Consider the following 18,629-nt stretch of genomic DNA (forward strand, 5'->3'; position numbering starts at 1 on the left):
CCTGTCTTTTAACTGCCTCTACAGATAAGCGCCGTTCGGCCCTTTTTTCTGCCAATAGCAATTCACGATCAATATCTTTAGTGGCTTTAGTAAAGAATCTGTCTAAAGGGCCGAGTATAGAAACACCCACATGATCAGGTTGGGTATTTGGAGTAGAAGCAGACATTCTTTAACAAACTATGGGGTTAGGTGAGAGGAAACAATAAATAACAGGCTAAGAACAGCTAAAACCAGAAAGGGTAGCAGATATGAAATACAAAAATTTACCCAAGAGTATATTCTAGTCCATTTGTTAGAGAGGTGGCCCCGGACGGCCACAGACGGTCCCGCCCTTGTCCCGGGCTTCTCCCGCGCGCTCTCCCGCGCTGCGGGAGTACTAATGACTGTTATAGGACCTGCACACAAGAGGTGGAAGGTGTGGGAGGGGTCGGGGAGAGCGGCCCAGGTGTTGCTGCTCCGGGCTGGCGGGCGCTTCTGGGATTTGAAGTCCCTCCGTGAGTGCACGCACTCGCTCGCAGCCCCGTCAAAGACTTCCTCCAGCTGACCCTCCAAACCTTAGGCAGGCAGGTGGGTCCCAAACAAAATGCTTTTCAGTCAGCAAAGCGTCCCACTCTCTAAGCCAGGGAGTGCTGTTTAAAAATGCTCGGTGGAAGGGTGGGAGGGGTCGGGGAGAGCGGCCCAGGTGTTGCTGCTCCGGGCTGGCGGGCGCTTCTGGGATTTGAAGTCCCTCCGTGAGCGCACGCACTCGCTCGCAGCCCCGTCAAAGACTTCCTCCAGCTGACCCTCCAAACCTTAGGCAGGCAGGTCGGTCCCAAACAAAATGCTTTTCAGTCAGCAAAGCGTCCCACTCTCTAAGCCAGGGAGTGCTGTTTAAAAATGCTAGGTGGAAGGGTGGGAGGGGTCGGGGAGATCGGCCCAGGTGTTGCTGCTCCGGGCTGGCGGGCGCTTCTGGGATTTGAAGTCCCTCCGTGAGCGCACGCACTCGCTCGCAGCCCCGTCAAAGACTTCCTCCAGCTGACCCTCCAAACCTTAGGCAGGCAGGTCGGTCCCAAACAAAATGCTTTTCAGTCAGCAAAGCTCATTGTAATTTGCTTCATCTCATTTATCTAATACAAAGTTAACTCAATCTCATTTATCTAATACAAAGTTAACTCCACATGGTTCTCTATTCATCTATCACAAAGGTGGACTTGTTTTCACTAATATGACATTGGCATTCCTAAGTATTTGTCTCTATGTAAGGAGATTATTACCTGCAAAAATTATTAAGGAAATATGATTCTTCAATTTCATAATTCCATGGTCACTCAATGTATTTTCTGGCTATTGTGGTAAAGCCTTAAAAATAAATAGATGTTGATCGATTATTCACCATTTATTTTACCAAACCCCAGGTTCTGCGTGTAAAATTGTACCTCTAAATAAGAGTATATTTACTTTATTCTGTAATGTCCTTTAAGGTAAATTTATTACAGCTGTACGTTTGGAGCCACCCTCTTGCGTATTTAATTTCAGGTGGGGGTGGACTCTATGCTTGTAATTGCTCTGCTGAAAAAAATGAACATTTCTTATAATGGGCTCCATCATTTATCTTTGTCTCTTAGCTAGTGACTTTCATGTCTATTGAATTTACCCCTAGATCCTCGTATTGCCAATGCACTGCATATGCTTCTTATTTGTATATATATTGTTGTTCGGCAATCCCCTTCATTTGAGGTATATTTATTTATTTATTAGTTTTTGTAAAGCGCGTCTATCGCTCCGGAAGGAGCATCTTGGCGCTGAGCAGACAGAAGAAGCCAACTTGGCGTGAAATAGGAATCAGATGGCTGCGAGGACCAAAGAGTCGGGCTGAGAGAATATCCATGTCTTCAGGAGTTTCCTGAAAAGGCTTTCTGAGGGGGCGTGCCTGAGGTTGAAGGGGAGGACATTCCATGCCTTTGCTGCAAGGAGTGAGAATGTTTTTCCGCCCTTCGTTTTGAGCTTAAACCTGGGTACGGTGACCAGGTTGGCTCCTGATGACCTGAGGGGACGTAATGGAATATAGTGTGGGAAGCGCTTAATGAGATAGGAGGGGCCTGTGTTCTTGGTAGCTTTAAAAACAGTGACAAGAAGTTTAAAAAGGATTCTTTTAGGGAGGGGCAGCCAATGGAGAGTGTTGAGGGCTGCGGAGGCAGAAGACCTTCTAGGGAGTTTAAGGACGAGCCTGGCCGCTGCGTGCTGTACGCTCTGTAGCTTCTTGAGGGTAGACTTCTTTATGCCTGCCAGGAGACCGTTGCAATAGTCTAGCCTGGATAGAATCAGGGCGACGGCAACTGATTTCCTGGCAGAGATAGGGAGAAAGTCGAAGAATTTCTTTAGTTGTCTAATAAGGTTAAAACAGCACCCTGCCGTGATGCGCACATGATCGTCAAAACTGAGGGAAGAGTCGAATTGGACGCCCCCAGATTGCGGGCCGAGGAGACTGCACTGGGAGGAGCTTCCGAATGTTGAGGCCACCAATCTTTTGGAGAAAAACGGGTGTCTTTGCCTAAGGGTATAATTTCGGTTTTGGCGCTATTGCACTTAAGATGGTTGTTGTTGAGCCAAGCAAATACTTGGGAGAGGCAATTCTGAAATCTAAGAGCGGCATCGGGTGTTTTTTTATCCAAGGTGACGACAAGTTGGGTGTCGTCAGCATAAGATGTTACTAGGATGCCATGGGATTCAATCAGGGAAAGCAGTGGGGCCATGTAGATATTAAAAAAAAGGGGACTGAGAATAGACCCCTGGGGCACCCCTGATATAATGGTTCTTTCGCCGGAGAGAAAGGGGCCAAGTGAGACGGTTTGAGACCTTTGGGAAAGGAATGACGTTATCCATTTTAGTGCCGTACCTGTCACACCGATCTCGCGCATTCTGTGAATGAGGATGTCATGGGAGATGGTATCAAATGCGGCAGTTAAGTCGAGCAGGATGAGTACAGCGTGTTTCCCCTCATCCTGCAAGAACTTGATGGTGTCGGATAGTTCGATCAAGGCAGTTTCAGTGGAGTGGCCGGGGCGGAAACCGGATTGCTGTGGGTGGAGGATGTGGTTATTTTCCACAAAGGCTTTTAACTCCTCTTGTACTATTTGCTCAGTAATTTTGCCTAGTGCCGGGAGTAGGGAGATTGGGCGCATGTTGGAAAGGTCTGTCGGGGATTTATTTTGTTTTTTCATTAGCGGCTTCACGATGGCCTTCTTCCATTCTGCGGGGACGGTGCCTGAGCTGAGGGATTGGTTAACAATGGAATTGATGAGAGGGTTGACGGCCTCGATGAGGAGGTGTAGGATAGCAGGGGGGCAGGAGTCCGTGGGGGCTCCTGATCGGCAAGACATAATGGCCTTCTGGGTTTGGAGCAAGGTCACTGTTGGGAAATTACCAAGCAGGGGCGAATTGGAGGAGGCAGCCTGCAGAGGGACAGAAGAGGGGGGAAAATCCTGACGAATGTTATTAATTTTCTCAACGAAGAAGTCAGCAATTTGGTCGCAAAGGGTTTGGGATGGGGGGATTTCCACTGCGAGGGCCTTGGGGTGGGTGAAGGACTTGACAATATTAAAAATTGTCTGTTGTTTCTGATTGGCTAATTCTATTGCTGCAGTAAAGAACTCCTTTTTTGCATTTTTTATATGAGACAGGTAGTGTTTCCTCTGTTGGGTGTATCGGGTTCTGGAGGAAGGGTCATAGGTTTTCCTCCACTCTCTTTCAAGAACCCTGCACTTATGGTGACTGTCGGTAAGGGCCTGGGTATACCAGGGGGCATTGGGTTTTCTTTTATGAGAGATAGGTTTTTGGTGGGTTGAATTAGAATTGGCAAGAACCAGTTGATTGATCCAGATGTGAAAGTTTATGGAATCTTGTGATACATCTCCAACAATTGCGTGCGGGGGGTGGGGAGCTGAGGGTGAAGTTTAATGGAATCCGCTACTTTCTTCCAGTTGGTCGAGTAGGTTGGAGGGGTGTTCTTGGTGCTCGGTTGTGATATGGGTTTTGCCTGGACGGAGAAGGGTATAAAACAATGGTCAGTCCAAATTTGTGGGATAGGGGGGGATACAGCTAGAGTGATTGAGTTTGAGCAAATGCCATCTATATTGTCGGGATCTAGGATTTAAAATGTGGACGGTTGTCAATATTACGTCTCACAACTCTTTCTCGGTCATCAATAATACGATCTATGTTCTTACGGATTAAATCGTAAACCTATTTCATATTCTCGGTCGAAATTATCACCTAATACGGGATGTTATAGCTTCAAACTCATTACGCGCTGCCTCGCTTTATAGTGTGTTATTCTAATTTTTAAAGCGGGCTTATCTCTACTATTTCAGTCCGCTTGATTTTGGCATACTCATTCTTGGAAAACTGCAGCCGCTCGACATTGCATATTGTAAGCGGTATGCATTATGCGGTGTTCAGCGTCGTTGTCAATTAAACATTTTTTGAAACGGGCGAGTTTCATCTAAACGGCTGGGGGTCTGCTGAAAACCATTAAATTTATCTGTCTGCCGGTTCACCTCTTAATGAAATGGCGACCCTATTTTAAAACTGAGGGCACTTTACATATTCATTCTGCCCCTTCTCTTAATCATACCTGCTTGGGTCAATACGGCCTCCCTGCTCCAAACGTTTGGTTCCGGAAGTAACTTCAAAGGAACTGCTTCCGGAACGTTTTCTCATTTATACTAACGCGAGATACGACAACCCGGAAATGAAAAACTGGGTCTGTGTTGTCGAAAACTTGTTATTTTAAAATATTTGTTACAATACCCAATTCAGTATTCCGCATTAACCTTATTTTACCATGATATTTTGATCAAGGGATTTCCATTTGGTTTGAGTGAATGTCGTGCTGCTTACTGTTTTCCTTCTTTCTTAATCTTTTGTCTTTCTGGTTCAGGGAATAAACATGTTGGTTATTATCTCCTGTGCTGGATTTATTATTTAGAACACTGGTTATGCTAATGAAGTACTTGTGAGAGCTAGGTATTGTTTCCTCAACTGCACAGGCCCTCCAAGGTTTAAGCCCCCTCTAGCCACAGGCTACTGCTGAAGCACTCTCCCCCCCATCTGTGCACACGTAGATACACAAACATCAGGATGGAGAACCCTGTATGAAATGTCATGGAGGCACACTTGCAATGCATTTCTGTAATCCCTGCTCAACCTAAGGCTTCCACCACCAGAAAAGATATCAAGGAGAGCTACTATTAACATCAGCTGATCCAGCTAGTGTCAACCACCTCCTTCAAAAGTTGCAACCCATTTCTTGTATGTGTGATGTAGCCATTTAAAACTAATCCTTGAAAGCATGCAAAATTGCGGTCTTTGCCTTAGCCACTTGAGTAACTCACTCCTCGACAGTAAAGTTAGGCCTCCTAACTTTACTTCTCCTAAACTGAGAAAAAATCCTAATTTTAAGACTTTCGGTATTCACAGAAGGCATTTGGGAGTCCTAAAGTTAGGACTCCTAACTTCTGTGAATACCGAAATGAGTAAGTGCCTTCTGTGAATACCAAAATGAGTAAGTGCCTTCTGTGAATACCAAAATGGTAGTAAGTTTAGATTTTTGTCTTAAGTTAGTTCTGTGATTCAGGCCCCTAGACTTTTGCAAACCTTTTGCAATGTGACACTCATAACCCATGCCCAAAATAAACTTGCTAAAACTCTTTGGGTTGCTTCTCAAAAACAGTTTTGTGTTTGTAGTAGTTGAATTTGTCAATTGTAATTACCAAGATTTGTGCAGTGGGATTTGAACTTGCGAGCATTAAAACTCTATGTTGGGGGCATTTTAATTTGTCAGCAATAAAAGGTGCTAACATCATGGATCGCAGGCTACTATATCTTGTGAAGATGCCTGCAGGTATTTGAATAAAAAATTATTTGATCAATAAATTACAAATACAGACACAAATGCAAATAATGGCAACAAAAATCTTTTCATGTGATATAAAATGTGAGATGTAATATAGACACCAAATATATATTTCTTTTTGTGTACAAATTCAAGAAAGCACCTCTCTATTTCACAAGAAAAAAAAATAATGATTTCCAAAGCCAATACGTCTTATTTTTGGCACCTACTGGCTTTGTCAAAAGCATTTGATGATGCTGTAAAGCTTGGGGGAAAAAGCAAAATGATTTTTCTCGATGCTGTGGAGCATCAACAAAAAATAATAATAAAATGATGTATGCGCGCATCCATCACAACACATGCATGTGCCAGCGGAAAACATGGGCATCATTTGCTTTGCGACTTTTTTATTTAAGATACCATATGTTGAACTAAATATAGAAATGAAACAAAAATGTGTATAAATGTGCAAAATTGAAAAAAGAATGGGAAGCCGGGTGGTGGGGCAAAGGATGTGTGGGTGAGGGGAAAGTGATTGGAGGGGAAAGCAGTGCATTAAGGAGAGAGCAACACAAGAGCAGTGCACAAGCACACACTGAAGAGAAAAATACAGAGCACAGGAGTGCGGGCCAGAAGCACACAAGAGAGTGAAAGAGATCAGCACATGAGGGTGAGAGCACCACAGTTAGAGGGGTAGAAGAAAACTAGGGTGAGAGCAACTAGGAGGAGGATGTGGCGCTACAGCCAGAGCTGCCAACTTTGGAACTGGAAAACCACGTTTGAGTCTCGGGGTCAACTCAACACAATGTGTGTGTGAGTCTGGGCAAATCACTAACTTAATCTTCTGTGCTTAAAAAGCATGCATGTGTCCATGTGTAATGTAAGTGGTGCTTATTTGAAGCGCTCCAATACCTATGGGTTAAGTCTGAGTTGTATAAAACTGCATAAAAAAAACATGGTGGTGAAGGATAAGAGGGACGGAGCAATCCAGACTGCAGGGGGAAAAGCACACAGAAAGTGTGCAGGACAGGGCCATAGTGGGCATCAGGCATTTTCCCAGGAGGATGGTGGGGTGGGGCCGGTTTTGCAGCTGTGGTGGCCGTTGTTACTGGGGGCTGGTTTTGCAGCAGGGGATGGGGGGTTGGGGGAGGGGTGTCCTACAAAATTGCCAGGGCTGCTTTGGGTTTCCTGCCTAGCCCTGGTGCAGCGCACGTGTCAGAGAGCACCACGGAGCATCGGAGGGGTGGGCATTTGGGGGGAGCACATGAGAGACTTGGAAACATGTCCATGCTCATAGATGCTTAACCAAAAAGAAAAAAAAATCCAAAAAGTGAACAGTGGAAGTATACAGCTATTCAAAGGGATGGTAAAACAGCGATAGTCCAAGGGAGGATCAAATACAAGATGAATAAGATGAACAAAGTGGGACAATGAACACCATCCAATCCAAAGCAATCACATTTGAGTGACAATAAAGCCAACCAATGTTAAGCAATAGACAGGCTGTTAATCCATGCACGTTCTCGGTGAGACCACAATAGAAGAAGAAAAAAAATCAGATTTCAGTAAAAATATAAACCGAACTGGTCTATTTGCTGTGGTAATGTTCGGAGCTGGTAAGAGCACACAGCACATGCAAACTAAATAGCTGTGATCCTGAAGAGTACCTGCAGCCGCCATCACAAAAATGTTCAAGTTTTCCAAAAAAAAGGTCAAAAGTGAAACGAATCCTCAATTGGGGGCTTTGGATACAATCTCCTTGACGTTTGTTAATTTCGAACACATGTCTGATGTGACAGGAAGGGGGGCTGGCATACAAATGAATCCCCAGAGGAAGGTTAATTGGTCTCTCAATACCCGACGTTCTCTCTCTCCACCTATTGACAACCTATTTAGCTCATCGGCCTCTTTTTAGCATCCTACGCCAGGGCTGTCTGGGATTAATTACCCCGCTGTTGCTTCTTTTCCATCGTCTCATTCATCAAGCGGGAGGAGAACATTCTTTCTGCGAGGCCTGATAACCAAGCTTGATTTAGTGCAAAACAATCTCTGCAATTTCCGGTGTTTTCCAGTCATTTGGAACGGGAACAAGAGAGACTGCGAGATAAGGATAACGTTTTTACAACAGTATCACGTACAGCCTAATCCATATGACCTACAGCGTGGCGTGTGTACGCAGCACTTTATTACAGAGAAAGAGCGCGCAGGAGAGGGCCAAGGTGTAAAGCAAGGAAAAGTATTACGAGAAAAAGGAGAGAGAGAAATTGACAAATTAAGGATTGCAGAAGGAGGAAAGGTAGCGGGGACCCCATGCAAGTCCGAGAGAAGAGATACAATTCAGAAAGAGAAAACCAAATTGTACTTGTGAAAATACTCACCCAATATATGCCCCATTTTCATTCACAAAAATTGTCAAAGAAAAAACATGCTCAGTGGGTGTAGGAAAGTGGCTCTGTATATACTGGACCAAAGTAAGGTATAGTGTGCACAGAGTCCACAGTCTCCAGAGGTATGGCAGAGGCTAAAGTTACATATAACCTTACTCTCTAAAGTGGTAGCTTGGTCGAGCAGTAAGGCCGTATCAGAGGACAGTGTAAAGCATTTGTTGCACCCACTCAGTCAGCAAAATGGCCTCACACACTCAAGAACTGAACTCTAGGCAAATTGTTTTGTATCAAAAGATATAGTTCTTTTATTTTAGAACCAACAATGTATCAAAATATACTTTCTCAGGATGAGTTACTTTAGTTAAATACTTTTCAAATAGGCAATAGACTTTTTGAATGCAATAGTTACAGTGTGTTGCAATAGGCAACACAATTTCAAACACAATGCAACATTGAGCTCAATCGGAATTTTCAGTTAAATGCAATTAGTTACTTTGTAGCTTACGTTTCTAACCACAGGACTGGATCCTAGATTCAGTCCTGGGACATGAGCTGTAAACAGTTAAGTAAAAGCGTTTTGGTTACAGTAGTGATTTTGAAGGAATATTATTGTAGTTTAAAAGTTGACACTTTAAAACTTTTTCAGTTGAAATTACCAATGTTATCCTAAGGAAGGAAATTCAATTCGCAGGTAAAGTATTTTCATGTTACTTTTGTAATCCAGTGCTGGACTCCTAGGTTCAGCACTGGGACCTCTATCTAAAACAGGCAAGTAATTACATTTTTTTTTTGGGGGGCGCTAGAGGGCGCACTACAGTATGGCCGCCTAACGGTGAGGCTCTTGTAGCCTGGGACTTCATCCTTCATTTATCCTGGGACACCACTGTCGGAGAGCGCTTAAATTGAGAGAAACTGAGGTGCATTATTATGACCGCCCTCGGTGCAAGTTTGGAGCAATTATCTGGTGTTGGCGAGAAGTTACGGCCTTTGACGGACCACACCGGGAGTTGCCCCGGAAGATCCCATCGCACTTGTCTGGGTGCGACGGCTGGGAAACACCGCGGCTGACCACGAGGAGAGTGGGCCCATCGGCGGCGCTCCGCGGCGCGGAGCTCTGGTGCCGGCGGGACTCAAGCAGTACTGAACGCTGCCCGTCGTCAACCCAAGAGACACAACCGGAGCTAAGTTTCATTTATATTGCTCGGAGGTGGAGGCGAGCGTTTGGGCATACGATTGTCTGTGCAGTTTTGCCGAGCAAGCTGAAAGCCGGCGGCCGCTAGATGGTACATGGGACAGAGCTCCGGAGCTGAGACCGGCATTGCACGACTACAACTCACAGCGTAGGCGGCACGATAAGCAGCGGAGGAGTGGGAAGCCTGCTTACAGAAGAATAGTGGTGACCGGAGGTACGGGGCTGCCACACACGACTGGAAGCTTGTCTGCTGCATGTCTGCTGAAGACGGTGAGGGGGAGGACTTCATGCCGGCCGAAGACCCTGCTTCTGATTTATGCCCCTCGCTATTGAAAACTGCGCGATCCAGAGAAGCCTGAGCCCAATAAGGCAGACAGACATTGCATGTAGGAGTCTCACGGGCGGGACGACGACCGTGTGAGGCAGGGTGTGAGACAAGTGCACAGACTGCAAACATATTGCCCTAATATCTCTGCATGATACTCTGAGGTTCACAACTGACATTGCTGTGCTGCTGGTGTAGTGGATATTTATAGGAGCCCTGCACTGATGCTGCTACTCCCTGCTGAGCCCATGTAGAGCAGTTGCGGGTTTGAATGGGCACAGGGTGAGGCTTCAGCGTGACGTCAGTGTGCAGTGCGGAGAACTACGGGACAAGTACGTGCACAAGGGTCCCAGGGGCTGCATGGCGGCGTACTAACTCCTGGAGGACTATAATATAGAAGAGGCAATCACCTGCATGACCGCTTGTGGGGCCTGTGCGCGGGGAACGAATTGGTGAAGCTGGTGCTTGATTGTGGTCATCCGGGCTGAGGTGGGCTGCTGCAGAGCGCGCGGGTCCTAGCGGTGCGGCCTGACACTGGTGGCTGAGACTGAGACAAAGCGAGGTAGACGAATTGGTCCAACTAACACAGAGTGTGGCATAACGGGCCGACCGGTTGCAGACAACCAAAACTAGCATTTGATAGGAGGTCCGCGCCCCAAAGGACAGCTGCCCTGAGGCGAGCACAGTGTGCGGACTGGGGACAGCGAGCCTACCGCGACGGGCTCGTGCATTTGCACTGCAGCCTAGTGCAAGGAACTGTGACCGAAGTGGGCATAGGCGGAAGACATCACAGTTGATCCTTCAATGACCAGGTGTGGCATAATGGGTCGAACAGATGCCAGACACCCGAAACTCACGTTCGACAACTCAAAAAAGGGCTCAAATACAAATTAAGACAAGAACTCATCGCAGGGTGCTGATAGAACTGTTGGGGAGCCGTCCACTGCAGACATGAACATACAAAGCCTGCTACAGGAGATTAGACAAGGGTTTGCAACAGTAGTGGAGAAAGTGGATAGGATGTCGTCTCGTATGGATGCTATAGTCCACAAGATGGACCAACACGAAGAACGGATTGTCGAAACGGAACGGCGCATTTCGGAAAATGATGATATTACTGCAGGGCATACTACACAGCTATCCGGAATGGAAAATCTTTTACGGGTCATAGCAGCCAAAAATGAGGATTTAGAAGCCCGAAGTAAGCGGAATAACATACGTAACACAGATGTGCCGGAATCCACCAATACTGGACGTATGGAGGTGTATGTTGAGAAACTGCTCGCAGCTGCAATCGGTGCTGACGAATTCTCTACTCAATTTATAGTTGAGAGGGCTCACAGATCGCTTGGTCCGGTGCCAAAGCCAGGTGCCCCTCCGAGGCCAATAATAGCGAGATTGCTCAATTATAGGGACCGGGACGTGGCGCTTCGAGCGGCTCGCACCAAGGAAATATTGAACTATGATGGCATATCCTTTTCAATTTACCCAGACTTCACGCCGATGGTCCAAGAGGAAAGGCGTACGTTCATTGCGGTTAAGAAAAAGTTGAGGGCTGCTCAAATAGACTATGCCTTGCTGTATCCGGCGAAACTCAGGGTGACTCATCAAGGAAAGCAAAGATTCTTCAATAACCCGCAACAATCTGAAGACTACTTGAAATCGTTGAAGCTGGATCACAGAAGGCCGAGAGAAGAGGGACCTGCAGGTAGAGCAGGGTCACCGGATCCAGAGGAAGAATCCTAAGCATTCACTGTGCAAGTGAGCGAAGGGACTAATCTGAGATGGGAAGGTTGATGGATGAAGCGCTACTGGCACACCGAGATATGGACGCTGAACACTTAGACACAGGACGGTGCTGCTCTGTGGTGGTTCCGGTGGTAAAGTATCCCAGGCCCCTCCCCCCCTTCCCCCTTTTCATAGCCCAGAGGAACACATGGTCGTTGGGCTAGGGGTGGGGAGGTGGCAGTGTGACCCACTAGATGGTTCCCTCGAAGGGTATTCCCCTTGGTACTGGACTAATACTGTACGTTAGACTATGTTTGGTTTTGCGCTATGGGTTGTTTTTTTGCAGGTGGGGTGGGCTGACCACGGAAATGGCGAGTTGGGGATGCTGCAGGGTGGGAGTACTGGGTGGGGGGTAGACCGCATGCAAGTTGTGATGGCTTTGATAATCGTGGGGTGGAAGATGTTGGGGCTAAGTGTTCCTGTAAGTGATGGGGTGAGGGGAGGGGGGTGGTGTGGGGATTGTCTGACATGGTTGGGGGATGTCAGTGGGTGGGGGGTGGGGACGGGAAGTGTGGTTACACTGGACTATGGTTACGAATGCGGTTACCAAGTCAATGGACATGGCACTATGGTGCGGACGGGCTATGGTCGGTACAGGGAGACATATATATTACCAAGGGCACAGGTAGGGTAAATGGCTGATGGTGGTGTGAGTAAGATATCAATAATGTCCTGGAATGTGCGGGGCCTAAATGATGCCAGAAAGAGTAGGAATGTAGTTGCATATTTTGATAGGCATAATGTGCATATAGCGTTGTTACAGGAGACACATATACATCCCCGTTCCGATCCCAAGATAGCGAGTAAATGGGCGACAATCAGGAAATTCTCATCATATTCCTCGTATGCTAGAGGGGTTGCAGTGCTGATTAAGAAGTCGATTGCATTTCAGGTATTAGGGGAACTCCTGGATCCCAACGGGCGTTATGTCGTATTGTGGGGCAGATTAGGCACTGATGTTGTAGTGATAGTGAATTGTTATGCCCCTAATATGGACACTCCAGACTTCTTCACGACACTTTGGGGGCATGTGATGGGAGTGGGAGCTACCAATATCATTTGGGGTGGGGATTTTAATTTTGCATTGGTCCCTGGCACAGACAGGTCAGATGGAAGTGGTCAATATAACCGACAATCGAGAGATGTCCTACTGGGCATACTTGAGGAGGCAGGATTGGTGGATAGCTGGAGGTTCACTCACCCTACACAAAGGGAGGGAACGCATTTTACAACATATGCCAACACATGGGCTCGCCTTGATTACTGTTTTGTGTCCCGTGGACTTAGTATAGGCATGGGTAAAGTCGTACATCTGCCAAGGACATATTCAGACCATTGCCCAGTGGTGGTACAACTGGCAGTACCGGGACATGATAAAACACCACCGCCATGGAGATTGTTTCCCTCTATATTGCTGGATCCGGTGTTTAAGGCGGAACTGGGAGAAGAAATAGAGGCGTTTTTTCCTAGAAACAAGGGGTCGGTAGCTAGTGTAGAAATGGTGTGGGAAGCTTTTAAAGTCACGATAAGAGGGTTCTGTATATCAAAAAGCTGTGGGGTGCTGCGGAACATTAAAAGGACAATTGGGAAGTTAGAGCAAGAGCTGAAGGAACTTGAAACCGTAATGGCAAGAGGGTCTGATCCAGGAGTGCATAAAAAATTCAGAGACAAGCTCTCACAGTATGAGGAAGAGGCAATGAGGGAAGTAAAGTATAGGGGAAAATACTGGACTGCACGGAGATATTGTGAAGGGGAGCGACCGGGTAAAGTACTTGCAGCCATCACGAGGAAACCGAGATTTAATAACTCTATATTTGAAATAGTCACGCCAGAGGGTACGCGCTGTCAGGATACGCAGGGGATCCAAGAGGAGTTTTTGGCACACTATGGGCAGCTGTATACTTCACAACAAACGAATGTGGTGGATGTGGGGGGCTTCCTGGATGATATTGCCGTCTGCTGGTTAAGCGACGTGCACAGGCTGTTTCTGGGGGCTCCTCTGGAAACTGGTGAAATAAGAGACGCAATTATGGCACTTGCTAATGGCAAGGCGGCGGGTCTAGATGGCTTGCCTGCCGAGTTTTATAAATGTTATGTAGATACTATGGCGCCGGTCCTAAAGGAGGTCTATGAGGAGTCGCTGGAAGTTGGGGAATTGCCGGGTTCGATGAGAGAGGTAGTGATAACTTCCCTGTTGAAGCCGGGTAAGGACCCGCTGGACACTGATTCCTATCGGCCGCTGTCCCTTATCAATTGCGATGCTAAGATCCTCGCTAAGGTACTTGCCACATGCCTATCACTAATTATGACTAAGATAGTATTGCCAGATCAGTCTGGCTTTGTGCCAGGACGAGCCACTACTCATAATCTTCGCACGCTGTTCTCCTTGCTGACAACTATTGTCCCGGAGCTCCCAGTCGCTGCCATATTCCTTGACGCGACTAAAGCGTTCGACTCGGTTGAATGGAAATACCTTTTTAATATATTACACAGAATGGGGTTTCCGAAATTGTTTGTGGCGTGGATAGAGCTGCTTTATACCAAGCCAGTTGCTAGAGTGGTAATTAATGGTGTGCTGTCCTCTCAGATGCCAATAACAAGGGGCACCAGACAGGGATGCCCCCTTTCTCCTTTACTTTTTGCTATAGCAATAGAACCCCTGGCGTGTCGTATTCGTCAAATGCACGGGGCTAGTGCTTTTAGCTGTTTTCAGCGCCAGATAGGGGTGTCACTATATGCAGATGATATCACGCTATATGTGAAGGACCCACAGGTCACCCTTAACCCTATTTTGCGTGAATTCCTGGTTTTTGGAATGATGTTGGGGGTGCAGATTAACTGGAAGAAATCGCAATTTTTTCCGCTCACGAGTGCGGTGATGAAATTTCAGCTGGACTACCCACTGGAATGGTGCGACACAGACCTTCGCTACCTGGGTATTGTAATCTCCCTGGACAAGGAAGAAACACTTAGACTTAATTATGGTGTAGCCATCACGAAACTAGCGGAGAGTGTCACGTGGTGGATGACACTGCCGTTGTCTATGGCAGGCAGGGCGTCGCTTATAAAAATGGTAGTGCTGCCGCGGTTTCTGTATCTATTTCAGAATATTCCTTATTATCCTGGTGCTTACTTTTTTCAACGATTGAGGTCGGAGCTTCTTCGCCTCTTTTGGGGAGGCAAGCAGCCGCGGTTAAGATGGTCCATTTTAATTCAACCCTATGAAAAGGGTGGTTTTGATGTCCGGGACTTCGAAATCTATTACATCAGTGCCCAGGCGCAGTATGCATACCATTGGATGAATCCTACACCTTTTATGCCGCAAATTGCAGTGGAGGATTGGATTGCACGGCCTCTTCCCCTCAGTGGCATGATTCAGGGCACGGTGGGAGACATAGACACACCGTACACCACAGTAACGTGTACTATTGACGCGTGGCGTCGTCTATTGAAAGTTCTGAAGGCCTCGCAGCTGTATTCCCCCCTAATGCCACTCACATACCACCCCCGTTTGTCGCTTTTGCAAGAGAAGGGATTCCAATTAATGTGCAAGCGTGTTAAGATTGCTAAGTGGGGCGACCTGTTGCTTAATGGGCGCTTCCGTACCAGGGAGCAGTTGTTTCAGGAAGTGCAGCCTACTCCACTGGAGGTATTTTATTATATCAGACTGAGACAGGGGTTGAGGGATGTATGGATACACTTCCCAGACGAACCGGAGGTGGTTCTACCATTGCATGTCATGCTGCTGTCAGATGGACGCCATCTTGTCTCTAGATTGTATAATAACATTAGATTGCAGCGTACGGGATTGGAGAGTCCGGCGCGTCGTTTGTGGAGTGCTGATGTGGGCCAAGAAATTACCGAAGACCAATGGAATTATTGTTGTGCCATCACGGCTGGTATATCTTCTAGTAGTAGGCTGAAAATAATTCATTTCAAATTCTTGCATAGATTCTATTATACGCAAGCTCGTAAGCTGCGGTTCCAACTGACAAATCGGTGCCATCGGTGCCACGCAGAGGGGGCGGGATTTATCCACCTGGCATGGGAGTGTCCCGGAGTGCACGAATACTGGACACAGGTACATGAGGCATTGCAGATTATGACGGAAGGGGCGATTCATAAAAACCCATTAATTATGCTATTGGGATATACACTGAATATACCTAAGCCAATTCGTAGGTTTGTCGACACTGTACTACTGATTGCAAAGAGGAGAGTTGCTTGTCGCTGGGGTAGGGGGAGAGCCCCTAAGTTTAAGGAATGGCTAGAGAATGTTATTTATTGTCAGGAACAACATAATATTTATGCTGACCTGTTACCAGTTCGCAACAGACCAAAAGATTTCTGGGGTCCTCCACAGGCTTACCTGTTAAACACTGAAACGTCACATGACGAATCGGATGATGGAGGCTAACTGCGTGACCCATAGATAGCTGCTTGCCACTATTTTGCATTCTAACACTAGTGGGGGCGATCTGATAGACTTTCTTCTGTATAACGTAGAGTGTGGCTGGAAACTTCGGGTGATTCTCTCATAGCATGCTGCTCGCCCTGACCTGAGAGCCCTGATTCCCATGTCCCTGTAACTATATTGATTAATACTATGCAGTGAATGTATTGCTGGGTTTGGAAGGGACCGACACATGTATATTCTTGCCTGTTCTGATCATTGGCTCAAGCACTGTACCTATATGATTGTCAAGAGATTGTACCTCGTATGGATGTAACCTAATTGTCTGTTTTTCTGTTAACTATGAAACTGATAAATAAAGGTTTAAAAAAAAAAAGGAATTACATTTTTATCCTTGGCACGATTTTTAGAGAATATGTATAAGTTTCAAAAATCGACACTTAGAAACTTTTTCAGGCAATGATATCCTATGGAAGGAAATTCAAGTTACTGGTAAGTATGGTTAGAATTACTTTTCAGGGTCAGTGCTGGGCTAACAGATGCAGCACTGGGTTCTCTCCTGATAACAGGTGAGTAAATCAGAATTCGTGATTCGGCTGATTTTAGATGAATATTTTAAGGTTTCAAAACTCCACACTTAGAAGAATTTTCAAGTGAAACCAGTCCATGTTACCCTATGGTGGAAAAGGGAGTTAGTGACTTTTGGGTAAGTACTCTACTGGCAGAGTTAAGGTTTTGGGCATAGACTCAGGGGTCTCCCAGGGTCAGGTAGGTACAGTTGGTACACCCTCAGCAGCACAGGGGCCGCCGGGTGCAGAGGTAGTTAGGCCCAATGTTATCCAAAGAGAGGGAGGCCTTCGGTTGGTGGCTGCAGACTAGCAGGCCCTGCGGCTGTGGGAGCTGGGCTCCTGGTCACTTGCTCGGGCCAATGGGGAAGTAGGATAGGACAAGAGGCTGCACTGCCAGGGGCACTCGGGCACCTGGGTGCAGGGTGCTTTTGAGCCGTCCGGTGCTCAATGTTATTCAATGGAGATCTTGAAAAGGGAACAAAGGCTGCAGGCTCAGGAACGGAGGATCTTCTGGAGCGACCAACACTTCGAGGGGTAGGTTGGGATCTTGGAGGATAGGTGGGCACCCAGGAGTTGGGTAGAGGGGGCCGCGGGGCACCGGGTGCAGGGGTGTCTTTTGAGGTCAGGAAATCTTACCCCCTGCTGGTCGCGGTTGGAGGAATTCCTTGTCCTGAGGCTGCAGGCGGCGTCGGGGTCGTCGAGGAGAGTGCTTGGGCACTGGATTTCAGGTCAGAATCGCCTGGGGACGTCCTCAGGGTCTTTGTTCACTCAGGCACAGGCCGGGCTCGGCGGGTGCAAAATGGGCTGGAATTGCGGTTCCTGGCTGGCACGAGGGGTATTGTTGTTTGAGCAGAACCACTGCTCGTGGGAGTCCCAGTCTTGGTAGAGTCACAAGGCAGTCAGGTCCTCCGGGGTTTTGAGGTGACTGACCACAGAAGGAGCCGGGGGTTTGCAGGAGCAGGTTCGAGGGTCGACAGGCCTGTAGGGCTGGGGGCAAGTTAGTTGGTGGTGTTCTCTTCTAAGCAGTTGCACGGCAGGTCTTCATGTTACTTGATCTTCTTGCTTGTTTTGATATCGGGAACTGAGGAAGGAAGGTTCAGGGTGCCCATAAATACTAAATTTAGGGGCATTACAGGTAGGGTGAGGGCAGGTACCAATAGGTCCCTGTCCTGGGGTGGGTACACCCCCTAACATGCTCCACTCCAGTGCGAGGGGGGCAGGAGCCCATCTGTGAGTGGGTAGGTCTCCCCATCCTCAAGATGGCGGTAGCCCAGAGTCGTGCTTCACCTTGCCTCTCCCACCTGAGTAGCGGAGTTGGCACAGGCTGGCACACCCCCTTTCCTGACATAGGGTTTCCCATCAGTCTTCCTACCAGATTGGGGGTCAGAACTTGTGGGGGCCAGTTGCTGGAGAAGCTCGAAAGGTGGCATGCCTTTGAAGCTTCCCTCTCCCCATCCTGGGGGAGGAGACCTAGCACCTCGCCCACGATGTGCATTGTTGCAGGCCCAGGAGAGCGGGCGGCTCTCCACCCAGGGGTCCAGCAACATTTCTGCTGTGTGGCAGCCTAGTCAACCTCTCAGACAAGACGTGGACTGTAGGTAAGTTTCGGGGGGCATCTCTAAGATGCCCTCTGTAGTGAATTTTACATTAAATCCCACACTGGCATCAGTGTGGGTTCAATGTGCTGAGAAGTTTGATATTAAACGTATCAGTCTTCAGTGTAGCCATTATGGTGCTATGGAGTTCGTAATGACAACCTCCCAGCACCGTATACTCTTAATGGCATCACTGCACTTACAGTCCCCAGGAATGGCCCTGGGTACTGTAGGGGCACAGGGCTCATGCACCTGTGCCCACACCAATGGCATAGGGCACCCAGCTAGATGGGTGGCTGATGTATGCCAGGGCAGTGGGTTTGTGGGCATGGCACACAGGGATGTGTGCCATGCCGACTCTTTGTTTAGTTCTGCACCAGGACACGCAGCCTGCAAAGGCAGTGTGTGTGTGTGTCAGGGTACAGGGCCCCTAAGGGTGGCACAATAAGTGCTGCAGCCCTTAGAGGTCTTCTCTGGTCACAACGCC

Source organism: Lissotriton helveticus, chromosome 8 (genome assembly GCF_964261635.1).
Source record: "Lissotriton helveticus chromosome 8, aLisHel1.1, whole genome shotgun sequence".
NCBI classification, from domain to species: Eukaryota; Metazoa; Chordata; class Amphibia; order Caudata; family Salamandridae; genus Lissotriton; species Lissotriton helveticus.